This window comes from Meriones unguiculatus, chromosome 7, assembly GCF_030254825.1.
Source record: "Meriones unguiculatus strain TT.TT164.6M chromosome 7, Bangor_MerUng_6.1, whole genome shotgun sequence".
In the NCBI taxonomy this organism is placed as follows: domain Eukaryota; kingdom Metazoa; phylum Chordata; class Mammalia; order Rodentia; family Muridae; genus Meriones; species Meriones unguiculatus.
In genome coordinates, this window is record NC_083355.1 from 93,878,574 (window position 1) to 93,890,883 (window position 12,310).

Here is a 12,310-nt window from a genome sequence, read left to right on the forward strand (position 1 = left end):
GTTCAGGAGCTTCTGGATGGAATGAGGAGAGACAGTGAGAGAGCAAGGGAGGAAAGAGAGGACAGACAGCAAGAGAACAGGAGAGAGGAGAGAGAAGAGAGGGGAGAAAGAGAAGAGAGGAGAGAGGGCATGGGACGGGGTGGGAGAGAAAGAAATATCTTTCTGGTGGCAGTGAAGAGTTCTGAACTGAGAGTTACGAATTTTCAACTCACGTCGCCAACGTTGTAGAGTTTAACAGGGGACAAGAGCGAGCTGGATACAAATGGTGTGCCTGAACGCGTCGTCAGAAAAACCTATTCAAGGTAAAATAATTGACAAGAGGGTATGTTGAAAAACGTATTCACGTTTTAGAACGGTGACCACGTTCTGTGCTGTTAGTGACGCAGAAAGCTCAGCAACTGCCTGCCCTGCTGGGCCGTACAAACCACCTCATTCTTGCAGGACACTTTGGCCATCTTTATTAGCACCTCAGAGCTACACAACCTGCAACCTCGGGGTTTCTGACCTCAGAAATGCCCCTTGCAGCTTCTCGCATCAATAGAGAAAACAAGCCAGGCATGATGAGTGCAGCCCCTGTAATCCTAGCACTTGAGGGGCCAGAAGAGGAAGATGCTAGTTCCAGGCCAGCCTGATCCACACAGCGAGTTCAGGGCCAGACACAGGCACAGAAAGGGATGAAGGGACAACCGAAAGAGAGAGAGACACAGACAGACAGAGAGCAACAAGGTTAGAATCATGTGACCTGTAGGCCTAGTTCAGTGGAACGCTAGAAAACTGAAGATATTGGATACAGAGATGCGTGACTTACATTCACGAGCAGAGCAAAGGTCGGCAGGGTCGTGAAGACACAGGGATAAGTGCATATTCATCCACGTTTGGGGAAACTTAAAGAAAACTACAACAGGCCTATTAACTATCTTTATGTCCAGATATGCGTCAGAGCCCTGGGAAGGCAAGGGCAGCATGCCCGACTCCATTTCCATTGTGTAATTACCTTGAGTGGATCTTTCTTTCCCATAAGCGTGTTGTTTTCAGAGTTTAAAAAGAACATTTCAGAAGAAACCACTTGCAAAGGGAGAAAACAATTCGAAACACCTCACCCGACGCTTCCTTCTTTTTCTTTTATGGCAACGCTGGGGATCAGACCCAGGCCCTTGCTCATGCTGGCCAAGGGCTCTGCCACTAAGTGATATTTCCATTTCAAGCTCCCTTTCTGTGGCTCCGCCTCTCCTTTTATTGGCAGGGTTAGGTCTGAAAGGGTCCGTGAGAGAGTATCCCTCCTCTCATTTTGTCCACGAGGAAGCTAAAACCTAGAGATGTGTCCCACAAGCTTCCCAGGGTCGCTGGCTAGTCTCCGCAGACATTGGCGATGCTTTGAGGAGAGAAACTGAGGATGCGGTGTGTGACTTCCCATGCGTCACACACCCATGCATCCTTGGGCTTGGCTACCCTCTCCTGTACCCCTTTTGGAAAGAGGCGGACATGCAGATCCCTTGGTACCTTCCTGGGCTTGTTCTTAGTGACCAGTGGAGGGCCGGTCAAGAGGTCCATTTTCAGTAAGGGCTGCTCAGATGACTCTGGCCTATATGACCTTCCTTCTTAGCACTGCTGGCTTTAGCTTTACATCCAGGCTGAAGTTCCCATCACACTGAGGGAAAGCAGGGTACTTCAGTTCACCAGGGGACAAGGGACAGAACCAGAAAGGCCAGAAACACCAGTATAGTGCTCTGTCTCTGTCCACCCTCTTGTCCAGGACCTCTGGCATGGCTCACTCAGGCCATGTGTCAAGCACTCATTGGCCTCTGAAGGGGCCCTTCTCCCTACCAAAGCGCCCCAGACAAAGCACATTGGTCCTAGGAGGGGCCTGGCTGGCTTAGGTTTGGGGAGGAGCTGTTTACTGAAGACTGGGATCCCTGCCTGCCTATCCTGAGAGTGTTTCCTTGTCCCTATGCCACAGAGCTTTGAAGGAAAACGCTTTGGTAGTCAAGAACTGGCGAGACGCTGCAGGGTCATTTGGAAGTAACTCTCCCCTCTTCCCAGGGACTGGTTGAGAACAGGAAGGCCCGGGGACATAGCCTTTCAGCCTGAACTCTCACCGACACCTGCTGCTCCAGGTAAGGCGCCTCTTCCCCAACATCCCCCAACCCTAACACTAGTTCCCTCCCTCAACCTTGGGAGATGTGTCTGTACGGTTGTCCTGTGGTGCAGTCAGCACTTGGGGAAAGGCCTTCCACAAACCTCTTGGGAAAAGTCAGCACTTGCTTCCATGAACTTCTTTAACCACTGCCTGACTGGGGGGGACCAGCAGGACCTGAACTCTCTGCACAGGGCACCGGCTCAGGTGCCTCAGGCTCCTCAGGCTTGAGGGAAACTTGAGAGCCGTGGGCAACTTGTCCTCTGTTCCTTGGCAATGCCCCAGGCTGAGCTCCTAGCTGGGCCCTCTGTGGAGGGTCTTGCCTAGATACTCTGGGGTGGGGAGTAGACTCAGGACAGGGCCAGGCAATGCTCTTCTGAGCCCTCTCTGACTCTGGGAACTTGTCTGGAAAGGTTTAAGACAGATAGTATCTTCAGACTGCGGGGGCTGGAAGGGATCTCACTGAGCTAATCCAGCTCAGTCCCTCTTCTTGAGCATCATTTAGTATCCATAGAGAATCCAGTGCTGGTACTGAGTATCTCAGAGGAATCAGGTGTCCTTGCGTCAACACCGCACAGGAAGCATTCTGTTTCAGCTGGCTCCTTCCTGAAGGCCTCAGCCCAGCCTCTGCCCTGGGCACTCTTCCTCTCCTCTGCCGTATCTGGCCGCCTTAACCAGCTCACGCTGCTTTGTCCCCATCTGAAGGCAGAATGTGTTGGGAACCAGGTGTGCGCCTAGTGGAGTCTTTCTCCCCCATTTCAGAAGGGAGAGCGCTACTGTTCCAATCTTAGAGAAAAGGCTAAGGCGGCCCTTGAAGCTGAGCAGGGAAGCTGTAATAGGGTAAGATCTCCCCTGCCTCTGAGAGTGTCTACGGCCTCTCTTTCATGGAGAAAATGCTGCCCTGTGCAGGCTGTTGGCCAGGAATGTTGCAATTGTCGCTGTTATCCATTAAGGTCATCTTAGATCTGTTTCTTTTTCTGTGCAGGGTGCTCAGTGTTCCTGTAGCCCTTACAACTTCCTATTCTTCCCCCAGGAGAGCCCTCCAGGGCAGGTGGCCTTGGATGTGGACAACACAGACTTCTGTCCCCCTCCAGGTCTCACTGTCCGACCCTGATTTCTCCCCTCTGGATGTCTGTGGAAAGCAGCTGTGAACATTGTTCAGAGCTCAGCACTCTGGCCATTTGCCAGCCTTGCCATCTCTGTGTACCTCAATCACTATCTGTAAAATGGGGGAAATAGTAGAACCTTAAGGTCACTGAGGATTAACTAGATTAATACCTGTAAAGTGCCTGAAGCAGCACCTAGCATTCAGCAAGTGGGTACCACCTTAGCTCTGCTCATCACAGAAGCCTGCTTTCTCAGAGCCACTCTCTGCTCCTTGATTAACTCCCATAAAGCACAGAGTAGCCATCTTACTCCGGAGTCTACAGTCATCCACGGTTCCCTGTGGCCTGTTTAATGATGATGCCCTAACCTGCCCTTTAAGGGCCTTGAAAGTAGAAACTGGATATATCTTAACTATGTTTTACACTATAAGGAAACAATAATGCCTTTTGAGACAGCATTTTTCACCCTCAAGGGGGTGTACTGAATTCCCAAGGAGTGGGAGTGTAGCCACTGGTAGCCCCTCTCCCGAGTTTGAAGGTTTAATTAAGATTGTGCCTCTTTTTTTATTTTTTTATTTTTTATTTTTTATTTTTTTTAGCAGTTACATTTTAAGATTGTGCCTCTTAACCATAGCCCTGATGTAAACACAAGCTGGATGTTGGCTTCAGGGGCCGCTGGGTAAGGGTGGCTCAGGTTTCATCTGGGTCCATGAGACTGGTCCAGATTCCAGCCTTGTCCACCTCAGAGTGAGGAGAGGTCAGCTGGCCACTGCCCAAAGCAGACAGGGACTGCAACACTCTTTGCAAGTTCAGGCTAGGCAGCAGACATGAAGTCATTGTCCTTGGCTCTGAGGTGCTGGAGGTTGGCAGAGAGTAGCCAGGATCAGCACCCTGGACAGAGCATCCGTTGCCATTAGCCTTGCATTCCTTGGAGGAAAAGCTGCAAGCCAGGAAGAGACTGGTGCTTGGTAAAGAAGGACAGGCCTGCATTCCAAACCAAGTTCCTTTCCAAGTGCAAAGGTGTTGCTTCTCCACGACCATGAGCCTCTCTAAGTCTCTATTTGTCCATCCGTAAAACGGACAGAATAACTTCCCCTGCTGAGGGTGGAGGTCACAGTAGGGCAGCAAGCCAGCACCCTTGCATGGGGCCGGCTTCATGTCAAAGCCATTCTCAGTGGTGCGTCCTGTAGCCCGCTCACTTTCCCCAAGGTGCAATGTGCTAAGGCTACAGGCTCCATTCCAAGATGACAGACGACAGTGGTGATTAGATGGAGGCGAAGGAGGATCAGCTCAAAGCTTCCAAGATTCCTGGCAGGGTGAGAGGCAAGGAGGGAAGTGACACAGTTCTGTCTGATTTTTCTCGGAGATTTTTCCACCGGGAGGCTCAGGCCCTGCCAAGCCTCAGGAAGCGAGGGTGCGGTGAGGGAGCAGACCAAGCGAAGCAGGCATTCCTCCTTCACCACCTCAACAATGGGCTGCTGGTGCCTGGTGTATAGATGCTAGGCTCGGCGCTGGGGTCAGAAGAATGTAAACTAGACACAGTTCTGGCCTTTTAGGTCTTAGCTCTGCTGGAGAAGGGCAGGGCACTGGACAGGCAGCTTAAACTCTGTTGATTTTTTGTATTATTTGTTCTTACTCTTTTAGAGACAGAGTCTCACCTAGTAGCCCAGGATAGCCTCAAAATTGTGTCATTGCTCTGGCCTTGGCTTCCCAAGTGCTGGGGTTACAGAAGTATACTATGAGGCTTGGCAAAGCAGTGTGAATTCTAGATGGAGTATGTTAGGAGGAGAAAAATATGTATGATATGGAAACAGACAGATTAACAAAAACCCAGAGAAAGAAAAGGGGTCTCAGGATACCTCAGAGCTGGGTCATTAAATTGGGCCTCCAGGGGACTAAAGAGATGCTTAGAAGTCAAGAGCACTTGAATCTTCCAGAGGGACCTGAGTTTGGTTCCCTTAACTCATATAAGGTGCTTACAGCTGTCTGTAACCCCAGCTCCAGAGGATCTGATTCCTCTGGTCTCCATGGACATACACGCACACACATGCAGACGGACACACCTATACGTAATTGAAAAATAGAGGTAAATTTAAAAGCTCTTAAACTGTAATAAATGATTTAAAAATTAGGGTTGCCAGTGCAGATCTTACCAAAAGGGTAACCATTGAGAGCCAAACGGCTTCCCTTGGGAGTCCTTGGCTGGGTGTCAGGACTCAAAATCAAGGATCAAAAGCAAAATATTAGGAAAGGAGAACGATCTAGACACTCTGCTAATAACCCCAGCCTGAACAATGCATATTTTTTTCCTCACTGTTTCTGTGGCTCTCCACTACCTACACTGCGAACCACAAGCCGTCCAGGCTGTCTTAGGACTCCGTGGTCTGACCAGTTTGCCTTCAGTTGAGCTGAACCTTTTCTGTGTGCCTCTGTATTCAAGATTATCATTTTTAATAACTTACTCTCCATTTCCCCCTCCTCCATTTTTTCCTGTCTCTACTGGTTTCTATCAGTGTAGAAACTCTGCTTCCAAACAATACTTCCAAAAGACTTCCCTGTCCCTATGGTCTCCGAGGCCGTAGCTTCAGCATGTACCTTGTTCTGTCCTGCCTTTGGCCTGAGATTACTGTCTGATCTGCCACCCGAGTACACGCTGAGACCTTGGCCTGGGCTCTTCCATCTCCAAGCAGGTGTTGGCTCAGTAAACACTGGATGAACTCATGTCTATGCTTAAAGGTCCCCATGACGGGGGGGGGGCAAACAGGGTAAGCCTTTGGTCCACTTGGATACCAAAAGCAGAAGAGAAATGTGGACAGACAAAAGGAAGGGAAACGAACACGGAGGAGAGTTGCAAATCACTCTATTTTACTCAGATTGTCACAGGCGGAAGGATGGGTCTCTCTTCTTCAGAAATAGCTACTACTTCCTTCGGCAATCCAGGCTAGTATTTCTTTGAGCTTAATTAGAATGCCTCTAGCTTTAGGCAGAGCGCATTTTCCTCTGGTTCTGTCTCTGAGTCTGAGTAGTTTTCCTGAACCTCAAGCCAAGGAAGGGCAAAGCTAGGAGTCTGGCCCCTGACCCGGAGCTTGGCTCTAGATGACATCAGTGGCCTCTCCCTCAGCACAGTATGGGAACAGGAGAACTAAGGTGTGGGTGTGAGCACAATTCCTGGAGGCTTCATGAGCTTAGCCCTCAGCCGCTCGGCTCTGCGTCCCTCCAGAGCTGACCTTTATCAACTAGGTCTGTAGACCTTAGTCCTGCACATGTGAGGTACTGCGCATGTGTGTCTCCGGACCCTCATGCGTTCCTGACTCTCTGATACTCCTCGGGGCTCGTGAGGCCAAATAAACTAGACCAGCATCTTCAACCATCTGGCTTCCACCACCCATCGCTGGAGCAGCTTGCTTTTAGCAGGCAGCTGCTCTCAGAGCACCCCCAAGGCAGTCATCATGGCTTCTGGCCTATTTAGACAGATGGAGCCAGAGCCCAGGGATGGGCTTCACCCTGGCCTTCCTCTTCTGAGGGTGGCATATTTCCATCTAGGGACCTGAGCTCCCCAGGGAGCCTGAACACAATCTGGACCCACAGCTGCCTTCCTCCCCTGCCTCCCTCTCAGCGTTTGTGCATTCCGTGGTCTGCTCTTGGAACATCGTGCCATGGTTGGAGGCCTTTGTGCCTTTCAGGGCATGTGGCTGCCCTGCCATCCCATACATGGTAGGGATCCTCTCTCGTGCTTATAGAATCTGTGCAGAATGCCCAGAAGATAGCAGGCCGAAAGTTCATGGGAGATGAAATGTCTATATTTAAGGACCCACCGTTGGCTGGCCCAGCCTCTGGGCCTCCTGTCTGGACACCAGGGAAGAATCCGATCCTCACACCTTGCAGCTCCTTTACTCCATATCCCTTTAGGGAACTGCAAGCCCGCACTATAGGCTCCTTGAGTTCCAGAGCCAAGGCCTGGCTGAATAGGTGATTCTGTGAGTGGAAATTGTGCAGCTGAGAGAGAGAGAAAGAGAGAGAGAGAGAGAGAGAGAGAGAGAGAGAGAGAGAGCAGGGCTGAGAGAATCAGGCTGACTCTGCCAGGCTGTTTATTCCAGTGTCTAGGCTCAGCTTTGGGGTGGCCGGGGTCGGGGGATGTTCCTCCTCTTTCTATGAACTTTGCCTCCAAAGGACAATTTTTTTTTCTCCAAGACAGGGTTTCTCTGTGCAGCTTTGACTGTCCTGGACTTGTTTTGTAGACCAGGCTGGCCTCAAACTCACAGAGATCTGCCTGCCTCTGCTTCCCCAAGTGCTGGGATCACAGGCGTGCGCCCCCACGCCGAGCGCTAACAGGACTGATTTTAAAGCATGGCCCAGTGGTATTGGCACCATCCAGGGACTTGTTGGAGATACTGACTCCCAGACACGCTATTCTAGAACCTGTAGCGATTCAATGTGTACCTCATACGATATTCAAACAGTGACAAGGAGAAAACTGAGCAGTGAGTCTCTTGTGCTGATTCTGTGACCACCTACCTCCCCCTCCCGAGGGCACACTCTGCCAGCAGTTCCTTATGGACTCTTCAGGAGGAAATGGGCCCCCAGGCAGGCACATAGAGCATTCCTTGTGCTGTCTGCACTCTGCTTTGCCCTCCAGAACATACAGCTGCTACTCTCAAACCCGAAAGCTTACTTATGGGGTTCAGGCTCCCCTCATCCGACTTATGTGCTTACCTGTGGGAGGTCTTGGCACCTCAGTTCCTAGCTCTGTGTGGCACAGATCAAGTGTTTGATCAGGCAAGGTCTACATGGATATCAGTGAGCTGTAAACATCTGGTTGAGTCTGAGTGAGACTAGGGTCAGTCTTTGGCGGGAGAGCCCTGGATGATCGGAGCTCATCCTGGCTGCAGAAGGAAGAGGAGTGGGATGTCACCAATAGTACCTTAGCTGGTTGCTTACCTGATTGCCGTGGGAACCTCTCTGCTGGCAGCCTCCATCCTTCTGTAGCAGGAGCTGACTCTAGGATGGAGCCCTATCCCTCTGCATCATGTGATTCCCTTCCATGCCCATCCTCTCTCCCAACTGTCCCCCTCTGGACTCATGCTGAAGAACTAATGAGGCAGAGGCTGAGGACAAAACCACACCCTGGAGCCTTTACCCCTCTGTTGATGGTGAATGGAGCAGCTGCCCAGTCTTGCTGTCTGAAAGTGTAGTCCAGGCTTGTTGCCATGGAGACGAGAATTACAGGGATAACTCAGGGTCGTGCTGGAGGCTCAGCTTCGCCCAGTTGTGAATGCATTTGCTCTACCGCCCTCAGATGGGAGGTGTGCCACATTTCTCTTTCTCTAAATCAAGACAGAAATCTCCATGGGCAGGTTCCAGCCAAGCCTCAGGGGACAGGGGTAGGCAGGAGCTGCCTAGCCTGAGGTGGGAAGCCTGTGGCAACACTGGCTAGCATCTGTGGGAGAAGCAGCTTAGACGACAGTATTTTTGAGTCCCCTTCCAGGCCGTATGCCCTAGGTTTGACATCACTAGGCCAAACAAGCCCCTCTGCCGTGCTTCCTGACTTTCTCATCCTCAACAAATATTTGCAAACAGACAGCAGAGAAAGTAACAAAGTAACAAAGGCGCTGAGGCTGTGTCGTTAGGGAGCCGCTGTTCCCCGGAGTAGCCAGTCAAGTGCAAGATCAACTCGTAAGTGACCAGGAGGTGGAGTAGGTCCCAACACAGCAAATCACACATCACCAGAGGTGCTGGGTAGTCCATGAGTGGTTCACTCGGCTCTCTTAGTCTGAACAGCTACGCAATGGGACGTCATTTTATAAGCAAGGAAACGGAGAAACAGCGCAGTGAAGAAACCTACTCAAAGTCATGGGGCTGATAGGTAGCAGAGGCTAGGGTTGGGCCCAAGGAAGCTCATCCCCCAGGGGCCCACAATTGCATACAGCATTGTGTCTGCCTCCCAAGGTGCCATGAGGTAGGGGCATGGGTGCCCCCAAGAAGTAAATATTGAACTGAGGTCAGTGGCAAATTGAATTAGTAGTGTGTGTGTGTTGGGGGGGGGGTTACATCTGGGCAGAGAGACTAGGATATGCCAAGATTGTGGGGCCGGAGGAAAGGGATCCCACAGTAAGACAATTGAAGAGAGGATCTGGGAGACAATGGATGAAAATGAGGGGAGTTCAGCCAAGAGAAGCCAGTGTGTCAGACAGAACCATCGAAATCAGCCACTTGTTGGCCAGAGTAAGGCAGCAACTGAATGCCCATCTACAGAATTTCCTCACCACCTTACAGAATTCCCTCCTCACCCTCCTCAGGAAACCTCCTCAGCGCTCCAGACTGGGCTCAGTGGCCCTTGTCTGTGGGCTCTGCTGCAGGCTTCTCCCGAGCGTAAATTGCCTTTTAACAAGATCTGCCTCAAGCCTCTCCAGGAATGAGCTTGGGGAGAGAAAGAACATGCTTCGTTCTTCTTAACACCCCATGGGGGAGAACTCTGGGTGAGGTGAGCGCTGGAGGAGTAGAAGGGGCACGGGGGCCTCCAGCAGGGCAGCCAAGGGTACAGGGTTTATCTGACTCCCAACAGGGCATTTGTAATGGGGATGGAGTGCCTGAGGGCCCGAGAATGCTGAGGCCCTCAAGAGCAGGGGGCCATCCAACCGTGTTAACAGGACATCCTGGTGGAGGGAAGAGATGGTGGCTTGACAAGACTTGGTCTTCCTGAGTGGAAAGCTGCCCAAAGCCACCACGGGCCTCCACAGAGACACCCTTCCACACTGACAGAGCTGGCAGAGTTAAAGTGCCTGAGGGACAGCAAGGGGTTTGATGAAGGAAAGCCAGTAATGCCTGAACCTAGAAAAACTGCTTCCCTTCAAAATACTGCATACAATAGGACATGCTCATTTAGTTTTGTTTTTTTTTTAACCAGAAAAGATTTAAAGACCTCTGAAAGAGCGTACTATAATTGTTATTGTTGTTCTTTATTCCTTAAATTAAAAAAAAAAAAACACAAAAATCAGAACCCTCTAGTTTTTAGGACGTCAGTACATCCTGCTGTATGTTTGTTTGTTTTCCAAGACAGGGTTTCTCTCTGTAGCCCTGGCTATCCTGGAACTCACTTCGTAGACCAGGCTGGCCTCAAACTCACCTGCCTCTGCCTCCTGAGTGGTAGGATTAAGGGTGTGCACCACCATCGCCCAGCTGCTGTTCTTAATATATACATAGAGATATACATACATACATTCACGCGCGCGCACACACACACACACACACACACACACACACATTAAGCAGGTTGCCACCCTCGGCCACTGTCTGGCCTCCGGAGGGCTAGCGTCTGTGATAATCCCACAATTTCTTCACCTCCTTCCCTGTCCAGCTTGGGCATGGCCATGGCGGCTCACCATGGCAGAACGGTTTTGGTCCCTGGGTTGGGGTGACAAGAGCCTGAGAACAAGAGAGAGAGCCTCCCTGACGGGGAAAGGCACCCCTGTAGGGCCCCAGAGTGAGGTGGGTGGGGAGGTCAGCTCTAGCATCTAGCCTTGACTTGAGTGGCTACTGCATCTCTTTCTGTGCCACAGGCCCTGTTTTCCCTGAAGCTTTGTGACCGTGGGCTAGGACTTAGCCTCAGTTTATCTGCCTGTGAAACAGAGCACCGAAGCCGGGCACGGTGGCGCATACCTTTAATCCCAGCACTCAGGGAGGCAGAGGTGGGCAGATCTCTGTGAGTTCGAGGCCAGCTTGGTCTACAAAGCAAGTCCAGGACAGCTAAGGCTACACAGAGAAACCCTGTCTCGGGGGGGGGGGGGGGAGAATCAAGAAAGAAAGAAAAAAGGAAAAAGAAATGGGGCACCGACTCTTGATGCTTAGGCTGTTGCTATTAGGCTGCTTATGAGGAGGACAAGGTGGTTAGACGAAAGTCCATACAAGCCCTGCCTCCTTCCCTTTCTCTGTCTGAAGCCACACCCACTCAAGCCCGGAGTATGATTCCAGCACAGATTGTCAGTTAGTTTTCCTTTTCTCCATTAACTTCTGTCATGAGCCTTCCCCCCCCCCCCCGTGCAGTTTTGTCTTGAGTGTGGTTCCTAGCAGCATGATTCAGAGGGGGCTGACGAGTGAGTCTTTCCCCTGGGGCTCATTCCCCACTCCGCTGCTATTAGCTCCCTGACCTAGCCAGTCTCTCAGGCTCTTCAGGCTCAAGATTCCTCTTTACAGAATGACGGAAGAGAGTCCAGCTAGCCTTTGTGCAGGACATAGGGACGCTCTTAGGAATTTTCAGGATTTATTTATTTTTTAATGTGTCTGTGTATGAAATCCAAACAGGGGTTTAATACTAGGGATTCCATCTGTTCCAAATGGCTGCGGTGGTAGACTCTGGGTGCTCAGAAGAGCCAGACTGGCCTGACAAAACATGCCTTACCCAGTCAGGAGGGCTGTGCCTGGAGCCACTAGGCTGCCATCTGCTCCCTGGTGACCTAGGACAAGGAAGCTCCTTACTTTGTGACTACGCTTGCCTTTCTCTGCACCCCATCTCCCCGGGAGGCAAAGCCTGGCACTGAATCTGTTGCAAAGTGTCCCTTCCCTCTTCACCAAGGCACACAACCCCAGAGTAAGGAAGACAAGCTTCTCCACCCTTGCAGCTTCTCGGTCTACCTGAGTATATCTCGGAACCCATCTGTAGCTAGAACCTCAACTGCAATGGTGTATGGGAATTGTAGTTTTTCAGCTTTCCAGCGTCTTCAGCATAGAAAGGCACACACAGGAAGGAGCCATGTACGGAGGCTGAGGGCTACCTACGGCATCCAACACTCAGTCTAATCTGAGTGTTAACTGTAGACAATGCGTTAAAAGGCCTGGCACCGTGCTTAGCATGTAGAACATCCTCACTAAATATCAGCTGCCAGTCTTATTACCAGGGACATCACGGCCCTCTCATGAGCTCTGGTAAAGAGAAGCTGTCACAGAACCTTCCTGGCTGCCTGGTGCTGTCCATGGTTCTGAGTTCTACTGATGGACTCGGCCCTGGCTGCCTAGTCTCGTGGCTCACATAGCAACCCTGCTTGGCAAACTGGTACTCCCAGGTCCTCTCACCCTG

The 12,310-nt window shown here is 51.1% G+C and overlaps 1 protein-coding gene across 8 annotated transcripts in view; it reads left to right on the top strand.

Moving 5' to 3' along the window:
- Tmem63c (transmembrane protein 63C) overlaps positions 1-12,310 on the top strand; it is a 64,454-nt gene that overhangs the window by 9,345 nt on the left and 42,799 nt on the right. For 4 of the 8 annotated variants that reach the window (XM_060387914.1, XM_060387915.1, XM_060387913.1 and 1 more), the window contains exon 2: positions 1,958-2,114. The gene's annotated coding sequence lies outside the window, so the exon portion shown is untranslated. The remainder of the gene's footprint in view (positions 1-1,957; positions 2,115-12,310) is intronic. The other 4 variants (XM_060387919.1, XM_060387917.1, XM_060387918.1 and 1 more) reach the window with 1 other exon arrangement.